The sequence below is a fragment of the Equus caballus genome, chromosome 2, assembly GCF_041296265.1.
Source record: "Equus caballus isolate H_3958 breed thoroughbred chromosome 2, TB-T2T, whole genome shotgun sequence".
NCBI lineage: Eukaryota > Metazoa > Chordata > Mammalia > Perissodactyla > Equidae > Equus > Equus caballus.
The window spans coordinates 81692587-81708702 of NC_091685.1; the positions used below are offsets into that span (position 1 = coordinate 81692587).

Consider the following 16116-nt stretch of genomic DNA (forward strand, 5'->3'; position numbering starts at 1 on the left):
CTGTTTAAAATAGTTCAGTATATTTAACTAACTTAGCCTTGAATGGGATTGGTTGTTAAAGGAATTCAGTTTATTCAACTTGAGTTAAATATTAATAAAGTAAAAAATGAAGGTGATTGTTTTTATTTTACAAGATTCATAAATAGAATATAAGGTTTGTAAATTGAAGTTAAAGGCTTAATGGAAACTAGGTTTTTGCATTTGTTACTATAAGAAACTAGTATTAATTTAAAACTCAAGTATGGTAGACACTGTTGATTTGCTTACTTAATAGTAATTCTCAAAACCCGTCCTCTTGCTGCCCTTCCATTATAGAGGTTGGAAAAGCAAAATATCTTCTTTCCCAGCTCCCTAATTTCTAGGTGGCTAAGAGGCACAGTTCTGGCCAATGAGACATGGGTAGCAACCTGCTGAGGAAGTCCTGGAGGTGTTAGCTTTCCCAATATAAGATGCAGATAGAGTTGTTGCCATGCTTTCCACTTTCATCCTGCCTTGAACATGATGTAATACGTGGAATTGCAGCAAAGGTCTTGCAACTATGAGGTAAGAAGCATGCTGGCAAGGCCAAGAAACATCTCAGCAATCAGAGAAATGCCGGCCCTGACATCATTAGCCTACTTAGACTCCTCTTTACATGGGAAAACCAAACCCCTCTCTGTTTAGGCCATGGTGGGTCAGGTTTTCTTTATTTGCAAGAAAATGCATTCCTAACTGACATACTCACAAACCCAAAGTGTCTTTTCCGTGCACACAGTCTGTTTCCAGATAGGAAAAAATCCCACATTGGCTATTTATTTGAGTGAATGATGAAATGAGTAAGTGAAAGACTGATGGGGTTTGCTGGGACAGCAGTGGCAGGAGACCGTGATCCCTGAGCTTCAGGTAGGAATTGCCTACACATTCCTTCAGAGTTGGTGGGATTAGCCATCTCTGTTGGGCCCTTTAGATCAAGTGGGAATAAAAGCATCATGGAGCTATCAAATCTTTCTTCGGTACCCAGCCTACTGCAAGCCCCAAGGGAAATGTCTGGGGAGTAAGAAGATGGTTTAGGGTATGGAGAGATTGTTGGGACTGACATACAGACAGATATTTTGTGTGATGTGCTCAGTTTGGCAGGATGGTCTCTGGCAATCTTGCCGCTTTGTCACCTGCAGTCACCTGGGTTAGTTACATCCGTACAAGTGAAGGAGAGAAAACCAGAGAAAAGCTTTACCTTCATTTGCTTCCCAAAGAGATTATTTTAACTTTCCTGGAATAGAGGAATAGAGCCTGTCTTTACTCTTGGGAAATGAAGTCCTTAATGACTAAAATAACTTGGTTTTGCATTCACGTATGTCCATAGTTCTGAGGTTTCTCTAAGCTGACAGTAAGTAATTTAATTTCATTTACCAAGTTTATTGCAATTCACTAATATCAATACAACAACAGAAGTATTTAGAAAAATTATTGTAGAATTTTGCAAGAATATTAATTTACCATTGGAAAGACAACTCTATATATTTCCATGAATGGATTCTTGCCTTCCTAGTTGGCATGATGTAGTCTTGCACTTCATATTAAAGTAGAAAAAAAAAACAGCCTTTCTTTTTGTTGTTAATGTACAAACCATGGGACTAGAATTCACAAACACTTGTTTTAATATTGGATGTGCAATTGGTATATGAGATTATTTTTAAAGCACATCCATTTCTGGTATAGCCAAAATAGGTCAGTATTGGAAATCACGCATTGGAGGTTCTAGCCTTTGTTTGTCACCTCCCTAGATCTGTGACCTTGGGCAAATTTTTTGAGCTTAAGTTCCATCATCTGGGAAGTGAGTGTTACATTACTTCAGTGGTTTTACAGAATTAGGGTTTGGGGAAAGTGCATCAGACGTTCTGTAAGACCTTGAGTAGAATTTTATTTTTAAAAATACATTTTAAGCTAAAAACATGATAAAAGCACACAACTGTGATAACCATATAAAAATTTTTAACACTGTAAATTGTCAGCATGTTAACTTATGTAATGAGGTTAACTTATTTTTACACAGACCTTGAATAACAATCCTTCAGGTTCTGTTTAAATGAGGAGCCATATTGCAATGTGAGTTTTTGTTTTTAAACTAGGACCATTTGTGGGGGCTGGCCCCGTGGCCGAGTGGTTAAGTTCGCGCACTCCGCAGCAGGCGGCCCAGTGTTTCCTTAGTTCGAATCCTGGGCGCGGACATGGCACTGCTCATCAGACCACGCTGAGGCAGCGTCCCACATGCCACAACTAGAAGAACCCACAACGAAGAATACACAACTATGTACCAGGGGGCTTTGGGGAGAAAAAGGAAAAAAATAAACTAGGACCATTTGCAACTCTTTATGTGTGCACAGTATTTGTCTTGATGCTGAATATATAAATTCCGATGAGGCTAGTATTGCAGTTGTGATATTATACTCATAACCACTAGTTCAAAATTTTTGTGTTCATCAGCTTGGTCTCATTATTCTTATTGATTAAGTCTATAATAGATATATTTGATAATTTAATAAGAAGTTTTAATACCAGTGATCACTTAGCTTGCTTCTTCAATTGCTCTCTTAGATGCCTATGGCTTTTCTGCACCCAAAACCTCATTTTTCTACACACGACCCGCAGCAGCCTATTGTGGAATTCATATAAACTCAAGGTTTCACAAACTTTTAAAATCTATGCCCAGTTTTGAGGACAAAATATATTTTACACACCTTTGCTCAGATTCTGATATTTTTCCCATGGGGTGAATATATACCTTGCTTAAGATTATGTATCTTTTGTGGTTCCCCACTGACAAGGAAAATTTGGTCCAGATCTATTTTTTGTAGTTAAAAAAGGAATAAGGAATGGCTTTTCCAAATATAAACTTATATTAAAATATTAGCTATGCTATGCTAAACCATACCTACCTTACCTTAACTATTCGTCAATTCTGGTAGGCTACTCTTCATTGAGAATCTCTATTTAGACGGTTCTATGTCATTTGGCTATAAAATAAAAAAGATTCAATGATGTGAACCCTAAACGGAGGATGCAAATACTTTTTAATCCTGCTGTCCATGTTCCTCTTGGGTGTGTGTGTGTTTACAAAAACATACACACCTAGTATTAAATCACAAAAGATAAGGATAGCAATAGGAAGACAATGGCTTCATTTGAATCATTTTTTGCTTATTTTTACGTTAAGCTTTAGTCCTAAAGGTGATTTCAAGCTCTTTTCAGATAAGGAATGAATAGATGGGACAGAAAAGTTTAAGAAAATGGGATTTAGTGTCAATGTTGTTAGGCTCACCTCACAGGGAAAATATGTAGCTTAGAAGTTGACATATTTCTAAATAAGTTTTTGGAGGATTTCTAACTAAAATAAATAAAGTATTAAATATATCTGCATGTATTTATGCACTAGGAGTTTGTAAGACACTGGGATCAGGAAATTAACAATTTCAACAGAGACTGGGTAGCAAAGTGGTCTCAGATCTGAATTAAAGCACTTAGCAGATCTCCAGTGATGCAGTGGACAGTCGAGGAAGGTGACCACGTGGCAATGATGAGGCATTTGGGTCTGTTAGTAAGATAAAAATTAACACTTAATGTTGATATAAATGCCTCTTCCTTTTAGTGGTACTTGAAATTAAATTTCTGTGATTATAGTTTTTAATTTGAATATTCTCACCTCATATAAAAGTCACTCAGAATTTAGGAAGTTTATCAATTATTTAAAAAAGCACCCTCATTGAAAAATTACTCTAATGCATAAGAACTCAAATATTACAGTCACAATTTGAGGCAACTTGGAAAAAATGCTTAACAATTTTAATAGCAACAGCAGAAACATTTTGGATGAAGCACTTAAATCTCTTCCTTCTCCTGGAAATCCTTTGAAATTAAGTGGATGGAAAAACAGAGCAACAGTAACGTATGCTGATTGCCAAGCGATACACAAGTAGAATCAATATTAGTGACTTTTTTTTCCCTGCCAGAGAATGAATTATTGTCATTCCCTTATGACCGAAAAATATGTATAAGCCTTGTACACATTTCCTGGGGTCTGCATGAACTCTAGTGCACAGAGAAGGAAAAGATGGTCTTGCCTTGGTGTAGGTATTGTAGCTTTCTCATTGACTTAATTGGGTCCATCATTTCAAGGGCCAAAGTCAGAGAGCAAGTACAGTGAAGTATTTTTATAATGTAGTTTTGAGGAAATTTCACCAGTTTCCATACAGTAAGGTGATTATTCTGTGGCTGGCTGTCATTTTTGGGGGGAGACATGATTTAATCTGGGTTACATCCAAATCTTGACTCCTTCTCACAGAACTAAAATCTTAAGGGTTTCAATAAACATTTCTTAGAAGCTAAGTTCCCAGTGATTTATCATTAATGGAATAAAACTTAGCTTTTACTTTTTGACAGAGCTTGACAGAAATGCACAAGCACTTGCAATTGTGTCTAGGGAACTCATGAAAACACCAACTCAGTGAAATTATATCCCTCATTCTGTAACAGCATTAAACGTTAATGTGGAAAATTTTAACATAGTTTCTCTGAAATCAATAGAGTCACTGCATTAAAGAGTTCTGCTTATTTAAATTTAAAATAAAGTAGGTGAGTGTAATTGCCATTTAATTAAAATGTTTGTAATGTTTTTATAAAGCTATGACATGTGCAAGCCCTAAGATAAGAGTTTCATTGGATTCTTGTCTTATTTCTAGCATTCGAAATCCTTTTTACAATCTACGGAAAGTGTGCAATATTCTTATTTTCTTAATTACCTACAGCATCAAAAGCGTGGAGGTAGTTTGCTAAAATACCTTATTAGGAACTAATAAGGTGTTTTAAAAACAAAACACAAAAACCCAAACACAAAGACGAACTTTTCCTTTCAATTCATCCATTTTTGAAGATAATTTCTATCTTAAATGATGACTATCAATAACTGTTTCAGATATCTAAAAATGAAACAGCGATATCAATAGTAATAGAGAATTCTTAAATAAATTATATGGTGCAATTACAGAACTAAATATTCATACATATACAGATATATTCAGTTCAACAATTTGAAAAATGAGGTAGATACACATCTACTGATATAATAAGATATTCAAGGCACATCGTTACAGAAAGCATCTTGAACAACAGTCTATCTAGTTTGATCTCACGTATATGAAATAAAGGATATATAATACCTATGTTTATAAAATTCTGATATATTTACAAGAAACTGTTAACAGCGGTCATCTTTGGGAAGTGGGATCAATAACAACAAGAAAAAGGGGAGATTTTACTCTTCAATTTATAGCTTTAGGAAAATTTGGGCTCTTTTTTTTTAAAGTGAATATTCCTTTAACAATAAAAAATAATCTGAAGCTTTTTACAGATAATTCAAATGTGTGAAAATTTGGTTTCTTAGTTATAGATAGAAAAACACTGATTTGTAATATTAGTTTTCTTTAGACCTTTTGAAACAAAGTAGGAACAGGCCACTGCTTCTCAGTCTGGGATAATTTGGCAGCCTAGCGGATGTGTGGCAAAGTCTGGAGACATTTTTTATTGTCGTGACTTGGAGGGTGCGACTAGTATCTAACAGGTAGAGTTCAGGGATGCTGCTAAACATCCCACGATGCACAGGAGCGCTCTCCAAAATGAAGATTTATCTGTCCTAAAATGCTAGTAGTGCCCAGGTTGAGTGACCCTGGACTAGGCATTGGTGAAGAATCAATGGGCACACGCTCCATGGCGCAGACTACTAACACGTGAGCTCTCGGGTGGACCAGTTAATTACTTCTGCGGCTGTTTATCTTCTAGTGGAGATCTTCTAATTGATTTCAAGAGATTTCCGGAGCAGATAGACATTACCAAACAGAGGGACCAGGGCAGCTGCTGTAGCTCTTGAGGGTTGTGATTGCTGTTGTTTTGGACAAATAACTTGGGAAAGAGGCTGCAGTTTGTTATGTCCACTAAAGCCAGGGAGGATATTCATGCCAGTTACAAGGAATAATTTCTTAACTACAAGGATTGTTAAACAATGCATTAGGTTACTAAGACAATCTCTGGAGGTTTCGAAAAATTGGATAGATAATTTAAGTATATTCTGCCAAAAGTAAAGAAATCAGCCACAAAATATTTTCAGGCTGCTTCAACTAGTTCCATAAATCTATGAATAACATAAACAGATGTTTAAAAGAAGCTATCATTTAAAGGAGGATTTGGACTTCAAATTTGAGATTTTGAGATGTGTGTGCTCCGTGTACAAAAAAAAAAAAACTTTGAAAAAATTCAATTGTTTGTACTTCAATAAAATTGAAAAAAATTAAAAAGCAAAACAAGAAAATCGAGGGGACTGTCCCCGTGGCCGAGTGGTCAAGTGCGCTCCGCTTCAGCAGCCCAGGGTTTCGCTGGTTCGGATCCTGGGCGCGGACATGGCACTGCTGATTAGGCCATGCTGAGGCGGCATCCCACATGCCACAACTAGAAGGACCCACAACTAAAATATACAACTATGTACTGGGGAGGTTTGGGGAGAAAAAGCAGAAACAAAAAAAAGAAGATTGGCAACAGTTCTTAGCTCAGGTGCCAATCTTTAAAGAAAAAAAGGAAAATTGAGTTGTCTTGACAAAATCCAGGTACTCAAAATCTCTTCATGATGTTACCTCAGAACAGCTTTTCATTTTAAACCTTCTATTATGTTCTTTCTCATAACTTATGCTGTTCCAGATAAACTGGACACTTAGTTTCCCAAGAATTATGTAGCTCTCAATGCCTGTCCCAATTCCATTCTGACTTAAGGCCTCACACAGAACTAACCCCAGGACAGACGAGTGTGCAGTCCCCAAATGTGCCAGGTGTATTGCTGCCTCCTACCAATGAAATGGCAGTTGGGTGGACAGTGTGGTTTCCTTATTTATCTGCCAATATCCTATACTTTCTTCAGGAAACGAACCCGGGCCCCAGGATGAGAGCGGTGAATCTTAACCACTAGACCTCTAGGGCCATTCCGCATTCCACTCATGTTCTCCCTATATCGTCAGTCTAGGACAACATAGGGATGTGCCCGTTACAAATAACTTCCCATGAAGACCAAGCCAAAAGAACCTAGAAAAACCAGGCAGAATATGTTAAATTTTTAGTAAGTTCATATCTTTCATATCTTTCCATTAAATCTGATCTTATTTTTAAAAAAATCTTAGCTCATTTGTGGGGGTCTTATAAGTTGGTGGGATAACATTTGATGATAATGACTGAACTTTTTTCTTTCTCTAATTTTTTTTGTTGCCAGAGCCCTTTGCTAGTTTATTCAGTGATACTCTTTGTTTCATGGGGAGGCTAATTATAGTTGAGAAACAAGAACTATATTACTACCTGAATTAACTTATAAGTTTTTAGTGTTATTGAAGGTCTAGATTTCCATTGCAAGAGCCAAGCTTTTCAGGAGAGAAATAGTTTCTTTTTCTTTAAGCTCAAAAAGGTTGACTTGTCTGGAGGACTTAGAACATAGAGTTTATACATAAACCACAGAGTGAGAAGAATGCATATGCGATGGATAATTTTATGTGTCAATTTGTCTGGGCTATAGTACCCAGTTATTCAATCTAACAGGAATCTAGGTATTACTGTGATGGCATTTTGTAAATGCTGTTAGCATCTACAATCAGTTCTGTTTAAGTAAAGGAGATTACCCTCAATAATTTCATGGGCTTCACCCAATTAGCTGAAAGCCCTAAGAGCAAAAATTGAGGTTTCTCTGAGGAAGAGGAAATTCTACCTGTGGACCACAGTATCAGCCCTTCCCAGGAGTTTCTATGGATTTCAGACTTGCCCAGTTAGACCTCACAGTCGAGTAAGCCGATTCCTTGAAATAGATCATTCTATATCTATATCTACATTTATCTATATATAAATATGCATATACACATACATACATATAAAAATATAGGTTAAAAATCTAAACATAAAAATCACTTTTTATATGTGTGTGTATATATATATGGTGATTTATTTCATATATAGTTCCTACTGGTTCTGTTTCTCTGGTAGGAACTTGACTGATTCAGCACACGATGAGGCAGCTTTTTGCACCCCCAAAGATGTAATAATTCACTAGAAGGCAGGAGGAAATGGATTAGAGGGAACCTCCATTCTCCTGGGCTGAGGCCAGACAGACAGTCTGGAGGAAACAGCCCTGGGCGAGCAAACAGTGATTGCAAACCTCGGCGGATCTTCTCCACCCTCCAAAACGTGGTGTAGCCACAGTAGGGTAGAAAAAGAGACGCGATGCGTTTAAGGACAGAGACCCAAGGGCTCCAGCTTGTACTCTCTCTTTATAAAATCTTGAACGAGAGTGAAAGAGTGTCTGGAAGTTACTGTGCTTTCCAGAGGGGACAGAAGTAGCCAAGAACTAGCTAGCAGTCCTGGAGAGGACTCATGAGTGGGAGGAGAAACATGGAGACTGAACTAAACGAAGCAGGCAGCAGAAGAGTGTGGGGGAGCAGATGGCTCCACACAGATGTGACGGGGACAGAGGACCAGAAACTCAGGACAGGTGGTGTGGTTTCCTGTGTGGATGACCCAGCAGTGGACAAAAGGACCAAAAGCAGATGCCTTTCCCACCAAAGCCCAGATGACACCAAAAGTACCGTCAAAGTTAGAGCACTCCTAGAGAGAAGACAAGATGTAGGAGGTGGAGAGCCTTGAATTGGCAAATTATTAACCCAAAAGATATTGAAGGGAAAAAAGTAAGAAGAAAACAGAAGTGATTGGATTACCTGAAAGCAGATTAAGTTTTCTGCTGTATGCAGAAGTGGGCATTCAAGTTAACTTTAATTATAGAGAAATAAAGGAAGTCCCATGATTTTGCCCCTAAGTTCCTAAAAGGAGTTTTACTATCTCTGTTTCGTTTGTGTCTAAATCGTTTACTTTTCAATATGACTAGTTGAAGCCACATTTTAAAAATGGCGTATTCTATTGTGAGTGTGCGTTTTTAAAAACAGATTTAAATCAAGCATTGTGGAGTTCAAAATATGTTTTAAATGGGTTCTTTCTAGAATTACAGATCACTGAGATGAATCCAACCTTTATCCACTCAAGGCAACTAAGCTGCTACCATGCAAATCCTTTCTGGAGGAAGGTAACACTTTAAGCTAAGTGTGTAGGATTAGCTCATCTGCCATCACTGGGCAAAGAGCTGCTTGGTTTATCCTGCATCCTCAGTGATGGCCTATACCTGGGAAGCATTTGGTAAATCTTTATTGAGTGAATAAGTAGATCTCCAAACAGAGTAGTTGAGATTTATGAATCTGGCTTTTGCTGATTTGCAGCATTTAAAACTTATCCTTTTCAGATGTGCTTTTATGGCAAAGCCACACTCAGTGACATCCAACTCCGTTTTTCCCGGATTTGCACTTGTGTGGCTAAACTTGGCAGGAGAAAAATATATGATCCATTTCAAATCAGGACCAAAATGCTGCTCAGCAGTTGTTCCCTCTTCCATTTACTCTCCTAGTCTCCTAGATGATTATTTTTTTCATTCTTTCCTCCAATCTCCAGCACTTCCACTCCCATCTTCCTATTTCAGTGATAACGCTGAGGTCATCAGAGGAGTGTCACAAATCCCCCTACTGCATCTCCCTACAGACCACCCTCACATGCTCTGCCTCCTGGCCTTTGTGATGGATGAGGTGGCTCTGCTCCTGTCTACTGTCACTGCTTCACTTGAGCTCCAGGTTCCATCCCCTTTCTCCTACTCAGGACACATTCCCATGATTCTCCCTTCTCTCTTAGCACCGTCAATTTTTGCCTCTTTCCTGGGTCATTCCTGACAGCCCGAAAACATGCTGTTATGTCTCCCTTTTAAAAAGAAGAAAACAAACAAACAAAAAAGAATTTCATTTCCCACACCAGTTACAACCCCACTTCTTGTCTCCTCTTTTTAGGAAAGCTTGCCAAAAGAAATTTTATACTTGTGTCTCTGACTTAATTTTTCTGTTTAGTATTACTTCTAAAGTTTTGGAAATCTATTGAATACAATACTATTAATCTTCCTGTGTGAATGTGGGTCATCAGGTTGAACAGACAGTGATGCCTTCAGGGCCTTTCGACGGGACTCGTGCCCTATAAATTTGACCACAGACTCCTGTGCTTTTGGAGTTCTGTCAACATTTTATAGTGTCACTTCACTGTTCTTCACTAGCTGTCACTTTGACTATCATTAATTTGTCTGCCTCTGTAGTCTCAGTATTCTAATTACCATTTCTAATTCATTACTTTTCTCTGCTGTAGCTAAGTGCAGCTCTTCAGACTTGGCAGACTTCTGTGCAAAGAGTGAGCAAATGAGCTACGAATGAGGGCCTGAGAAAGCATAAGATTTTTTTCTTTTTTTAATGTCTGGGCTTTCAAGAATCAAAGCCTTCGAGGTTCTAGGACAGGTGATCTTCAGTTGGGTGAGATGTTATTACAAACGTTGCTTAGGGCTTAGTATTTTGTCACAATAAGCATTCAGTATGCATTTCTTGAATGAATGCACATATTTCCCAACACAGACAGTAGCCAAAATTTCTAAATTTTGTATTTATATGTTTCCAGCAAATGTCTTAAACTATGACAAAACTCTTTTCTTGACTATCCAACCACCCCATTTTATTCCTACTCACTAGTGTGATAACAGTTGGTTTCATTGATTATGCTGGCAGTGTAGGCAAGAAATAAAGATCCGAAATCAAGGACGATTGTATTTCTTCTTAATAGCTCTTCCATCCAGCACCTCACTTCCATTCTTATTGTCTCAACTGTGATTCTAATCTGTATTATCTCACGTCTGGGTAATACATTTTTGATGACTTCCTTTTGATTACACTTTAGCCTTACAGTCAAAGCATCCCCAAAGGTCTCAACTTGCTTTTTTAAACCTAAGAGTATGTTACATTAACATTTCACTCTGATCAGTAGTTTTTCTTTTACATTTTTGAGCACTGACTATACTTTAGGCACTAGGCCAAGCACTTTACGTGCCTTATTTCATTTCATCCTCATAACATTAAATAATTATTAATACTATTGTAATTTTACAGTTTAGAAGGTAAGGCTTAGAGGAGTAAACTCCTTGGGGATCCCAGAACCAGTAAGTGGCAGAACTGAGATTCAGGCCCAGGTCCATCTGATTTCAGAACATGTGTTCTTAACCATCGTGCCTCTGCTAGTCTCCCCGTAACAACCTGTTCATGAGCCCCTGAAAAATCCTTCATACTTCTGCATCTCTTTTTTGGCTTATGGCAGTGTCCCTGCATATATTCTTTTTCACTTGTTACCTTTCAAGATCAAGGTCTATTATATCTTCGAACTGACTTTCTCTCTGACCACTTCTGTTCTGGGTATCTGTCCCTCTGTTGAAATCTTTCAGTACAAGGATGAGATGCTGCTTCATCAGACTATTTTATATTTGTGTTGTCCTGGGTGTTCCAAGATATTTCCCCACAACGTCAAATGTCATAGACATTTAGTTGCCCATCCATTATCCATTTCCCCTTTTCCCTCTAATAATGGAATCCCCATTTTGTTTGTGGTGATAATGTGTTCAGTACCGGAGGATGAGAGGACCGGTCTCAACAATAATGGTACTTCTGTTTCCCACTTTCCCACTGCCTTGGCAGTTAGGCATGGCTATGTGATCAAATTCAGATAATTTGATCTACGAAGTGGAAGTCTTCTTGGGGAATTTCTGGAAAAACCATTGCTTTCCTGATGAAAGGGGAAAGATAGAGCTTCATGCCCTTCTTCCCTGTCTTCCTGCTTTAAACATGGACTTAATGCCTGGAGCTACAGTAGCCATCTTTCCATGCATTAGGAGATAAGCATTTAACATAATAAATGCACAAAGGATGGTGGAGTGGAAAGATGGAAAGAGCCTAGGAGCTTGGCAAGGCTGAACAGCTGATGTGATGCCAGCAAGCGCTTACTTGTGGACTGTGTTTATGTGAGAAAAGGAAATTCTTATTTCTTTAAGCCACTGTTGCTTGGTCTTTCTCTTTGTTGCATCTAGAATGCATTTCTAATTGATACAGAGAGGATTGATAAAAATAGCAACAGATACCCTACCCTGGAGGTGAACATCAGATCTATGAGTGTATCTAGGTAAAGAAACCCTGAAAATGATTGCCAAAAGGTGAAGGCAAGCTGTGGGTGTAGGGTTAAGGCTTTGAAAATGATTTTGAAAGTTAAGATAGATTACTCTGATGTTTTTGCTTGAAGAATGGCTGAGAACAATTAGAAGAACAAATGAAATGTGAAAACAGGAAGTCCTGTGAATCATAATTTTAAAGAAAAATTGATGCAACTATGACGTGACACCTTAACAGGAGACTAGCCCCCAAACACAGCATGTAGCTTTCTTCTAGCACATTTCGATGACAACTTTTGTAACAGTCTTGTGTTTGCAAAAGGTGTACTTTTAGATATATGTAAAAAAGTATTCTTGGAGCAGACAAACCCAAACTGAGGAACATTCTACAGAACAACTGGCCCACATTCTTCAAAACTCACGTCACTGTCTTCAGATTAAAGGAGGCTAGAGAGCTGTAGCTGCTGAATGAAAGGTGTGATCCTGGATTGGAGCCTGGATTGAAAAAAAAATAATTTTTTTCTATAAAGGACGTAATTAGGACAATTGATGAAATATGAATATGGATTTTATATTAGATAGTCTTTATTTTATCAATGTTAAATTTCCTAAATTTAGTAATCGTATGGGGGCTAAGAGAATGTAATTTTTAGCAGACACAGGCTGAAGTACTTAGGAGTGAAGGGTCATGACGTCTGCAACTTACTCTCAAATCATCCAGCAAGAAAAAGTATGTGTGTATGTATGTTTGGTGAGAGCTAGAAAGTAAATGTGGGAAAATGTTAACAATGGGTGAATCCGGGTAAAAGCTACATGAGTGTTCATTGTACTACTTTTGGAACATTTTTGTAGGTTTGAAATTTTTCAGAATATTATATTTAAAAAAATAAGCTTGGAAAATATTTTAATCTTTTTAACTTATTGTAGCTGAAACAGTTTGTAAAGTTTCCAGGTTTTAAAATTTTTATTATTTGAAGAATATTTAACTCCCTCTGCGTGGTATCTGGGCATGTATCCACACAAGTTTTGAGTAAGTGTGAAATTACCTGGACACCATATACTTGCGTGTGTGTGTGTGTGTGTGTGTGTAATGTATGTGTGCTTTAAGATTTCTGAGAATTATGAATGTGAGACACAAAGAAATTTAAATGCCAGAAATATTATTCATAAGATATATCATTCCATATCATTTGTGTGTTTATGACTTGAAATCTATGATTTTTTTCCCCCATCTTTAGCCCAAAAGATAATTTCAAAGGCATTTACAGGCTGTGAGAATTGGACAAGGTTTTCTTGGATGTGACATAGATGTTTCATGATGCACAGTGAGGATATTACCTTTCAGGGGGGAAAAGACAATAAACAGGACTCTGAACGTCATGAAGGGCAGCTCAGGGCAGTGACTGTTGGCTGACTGCTAGTCTGCAAGACACAGGCCAAGGGGTCACTGCTTCTTTTTAAGAATTCCTGAGGTGGCTATTGTTTTGTTAATAACATCTACCACCGGCTTAATTTTAATGCTTTTCCATGTACCTACTTATTATTCAGTAAAATCAAAGAGGCTTATTTAAATCTGAATGCTGCATTTTCCTGCTTTTGCCTTTTCTTGGAATTACCACAGCCTCACACAACAGCAGTCCCCAAAAGGCATGCTCCACACACCTGCACTGCAGGTTCAGAGTACAGGCTAAGTGTGGCTGCTTCCAGGCACTTAGAAGTCCCCAGTTGTGTCATTGTGGTCTCTGTGCAGGTTTTGTAGCTTCTTAGCTTCCTCTTCTAGAACATAGGGATGAGTATATCTCCCTCTCCCGTTTTTTGGTGCGATTAGATGAAGCTAACAGATGGGAAAGAGTCCCTCACCGCCTTTCACAGCAGTCACAGACTAATTGGGAATTTCCTTTCATTCTAAATCCATTGGTCTTAATTTTCCAGATTATTTCTATCGTAACTAACAACTGTGCTAAAAATAAATTTAATAGAATCTATACCATCCAGTCAATCATCAATCCAGGAAATTGTAAGCACCATGGGCTGAATATTGGCGGAGACACCAAGAGTCACATGTGGTCCACTTTGACGCTAAGACCCTCTCTGATACCAAGTAAATATTGCTTATGTCCTTCTTTTCTTGTAAATGTCTGCCAGCAGCTAGTTAATGATCTTCTTAATCTTTTGCAGAGCACCTCCCTCAATAACCTTTCAGGATTGAGTTCTAAAGAACACAGCCACCCGTGGGTTAGTTTGTGTTGCTAACTGCTGACTTCCTGTCCATGCTGCCATCTCAAATTAAGAGTGAAGCCTGTGATAAGAGGCGGTTGCTAATTCAGGTCACCCAGTTAAGCAGTGAGGAAGGATTCATTCTCTCCTCTTTGGTCATACTCTGTTATTGCTGTTGTCACCTGGGCTGACTCTGCGTGGCTGCCGGCTGATCTGCCCCTCTGTACCCTGGTCATTAGACCAGTAAATGGGTTGGATGCTTATCTGTGGCAGGTAACAGGAAGCACCATTCCTCCGGAATTGAATTATTAAGCAAAGAAGTCATAGATTAGATGACCATTTTTCTACGTATTCGCCTCTCCTTTAAAACAAAATTCCTTTAGCTTCTCTTTGACTCTTATAATTCCTTTTGCATCCTGTCATTCTTTTAGGGATAAAGGATTCTCTTTCTCTTTGCCCCTCACCTCCCATCTGAGATCCTTCAGCAAGGGCTGGTGACTTTTTCTCTATAGTTATCCTGAGTGTGTCAACTTCTCATCACTGCTTCTTTCCCCAAGTCGGCCACTGTCATTTCTTAGCTGCAATTGTCTCTCACTTAGACTTCCTGCTTCCACACTTGCCTCTTCAAATTGTTTTCCAAACAGCAGCCAGAGAGATCTTTCAAAAATAAATTAGATCATGAAAATGTCCTCTGAAATTTTCTATCTTCATTCTCTTGTTCTTAGAATAAAATCCAAACTTTTTACCCTTACCTTTTGACCTCACATGAACGAGCTGCTCCTGTTCACTGACTTGGTTTCTTTCCACATTTCCTGCCTCACTTAATTGGAGCCACACTGACCATCCTCTGGATGAGCTGAGTTTGGTCCTACTTTAGGGTCTTTGAGTTAGCTGTTTCATCCACCTGAATGCCTGCATGTTTCTTCCCCCGGGTCATGGAGGGCTGTTCCTCATTATTCAGGTCTCAGCATAGGGAGAGCTGAGAGTCCTCCCTGAGAGAGACTGGGATCACTCTAAAGTCCCTCCACATTCTTTTCTAGTTACTATCTTATTACATCGTTCTTTTTTTTCTTCTTCACAACACTTATTACTATCAGAGACATTTTATTTATTAGTTTACTTTTATTGTTATTTGAATACCTCCACCAGGATGTAAATTGCTGTAGGTGAGGGATCTGTCTTGTTTTGTCCACCATTGATTTCTGATTGGTGTAGGCTGCACTGGTGCTAGGCATAGGAACCAAAGAAAATATCAGTTGAAGGAAATGGAGAATGAATAACTGTCCATGTGTTGGAACATTTAAAATAGGATTTTTATGTGGTGGTGCTGTGAAGATCTCATTATTGGCTATGGCATGGGGCTCTTCTCTCCAGACTCTGGCTTCAGCTAGTTAGGGGCCAAAATTTCTATAAATATCCCCCAAAGGCATCCTAGGCCTGATCCCAGTGTAGTCAGCCACCGAGTCTTTGTTTCCTGAAAGGACAGAAGCCCTTTATCAGACTCATAGCAACTCCAGAGACCGCAAATTTTGTCTACAGAACAACTAGACTAAGGTGATTCAGTGGTTTTTTGGGGGCAAGGGGAGGAAAGGATGAGAGGAAGAGAAAATTAAGGGAAAAAAGAGATAAAAAAAGGAACTGTTTGAAATTAAGACCAGCTCTTCAGTAATGCTAGTGGGGGAATAATACTGTATTTACCATAGCTGTATTTTGTCATCAAATGATAGTAAAAAATCCTAAAAAGAGGTTGGATTTTAGATTTAGAATCTAGAATATACATCTGT

At 38.3% G+C, this 16116-nt stretch overlaps 1 protein-coding gene across 9 annotated transcripts in view; it reads right to left on the reverse strand.

The window, feature by feature from the left end:
• Positions 1–16116, reverse strand: part of RXFP1 (relaxin family peptide receptor 1) — a 109425-nt gene that overhangs the window by 78209 nt on the left and 15100 nt on the right. For 2 of the 9 annotated variants that reach the window (XM_070261447.1, XM_070261449.1), the window contains exon 2: positions 12538–12610. The exons of the other annotated variants lie outside the window; for them this stretch is intronic. The gene's annotated coding sequence lies outside the window, so the exon portion shown is untranslated. The remainder of the gene's footprint in view (positions 1–12537; positions 12611–16116) is intronic. 9 annotated transcript variants of the gene reach the window in all.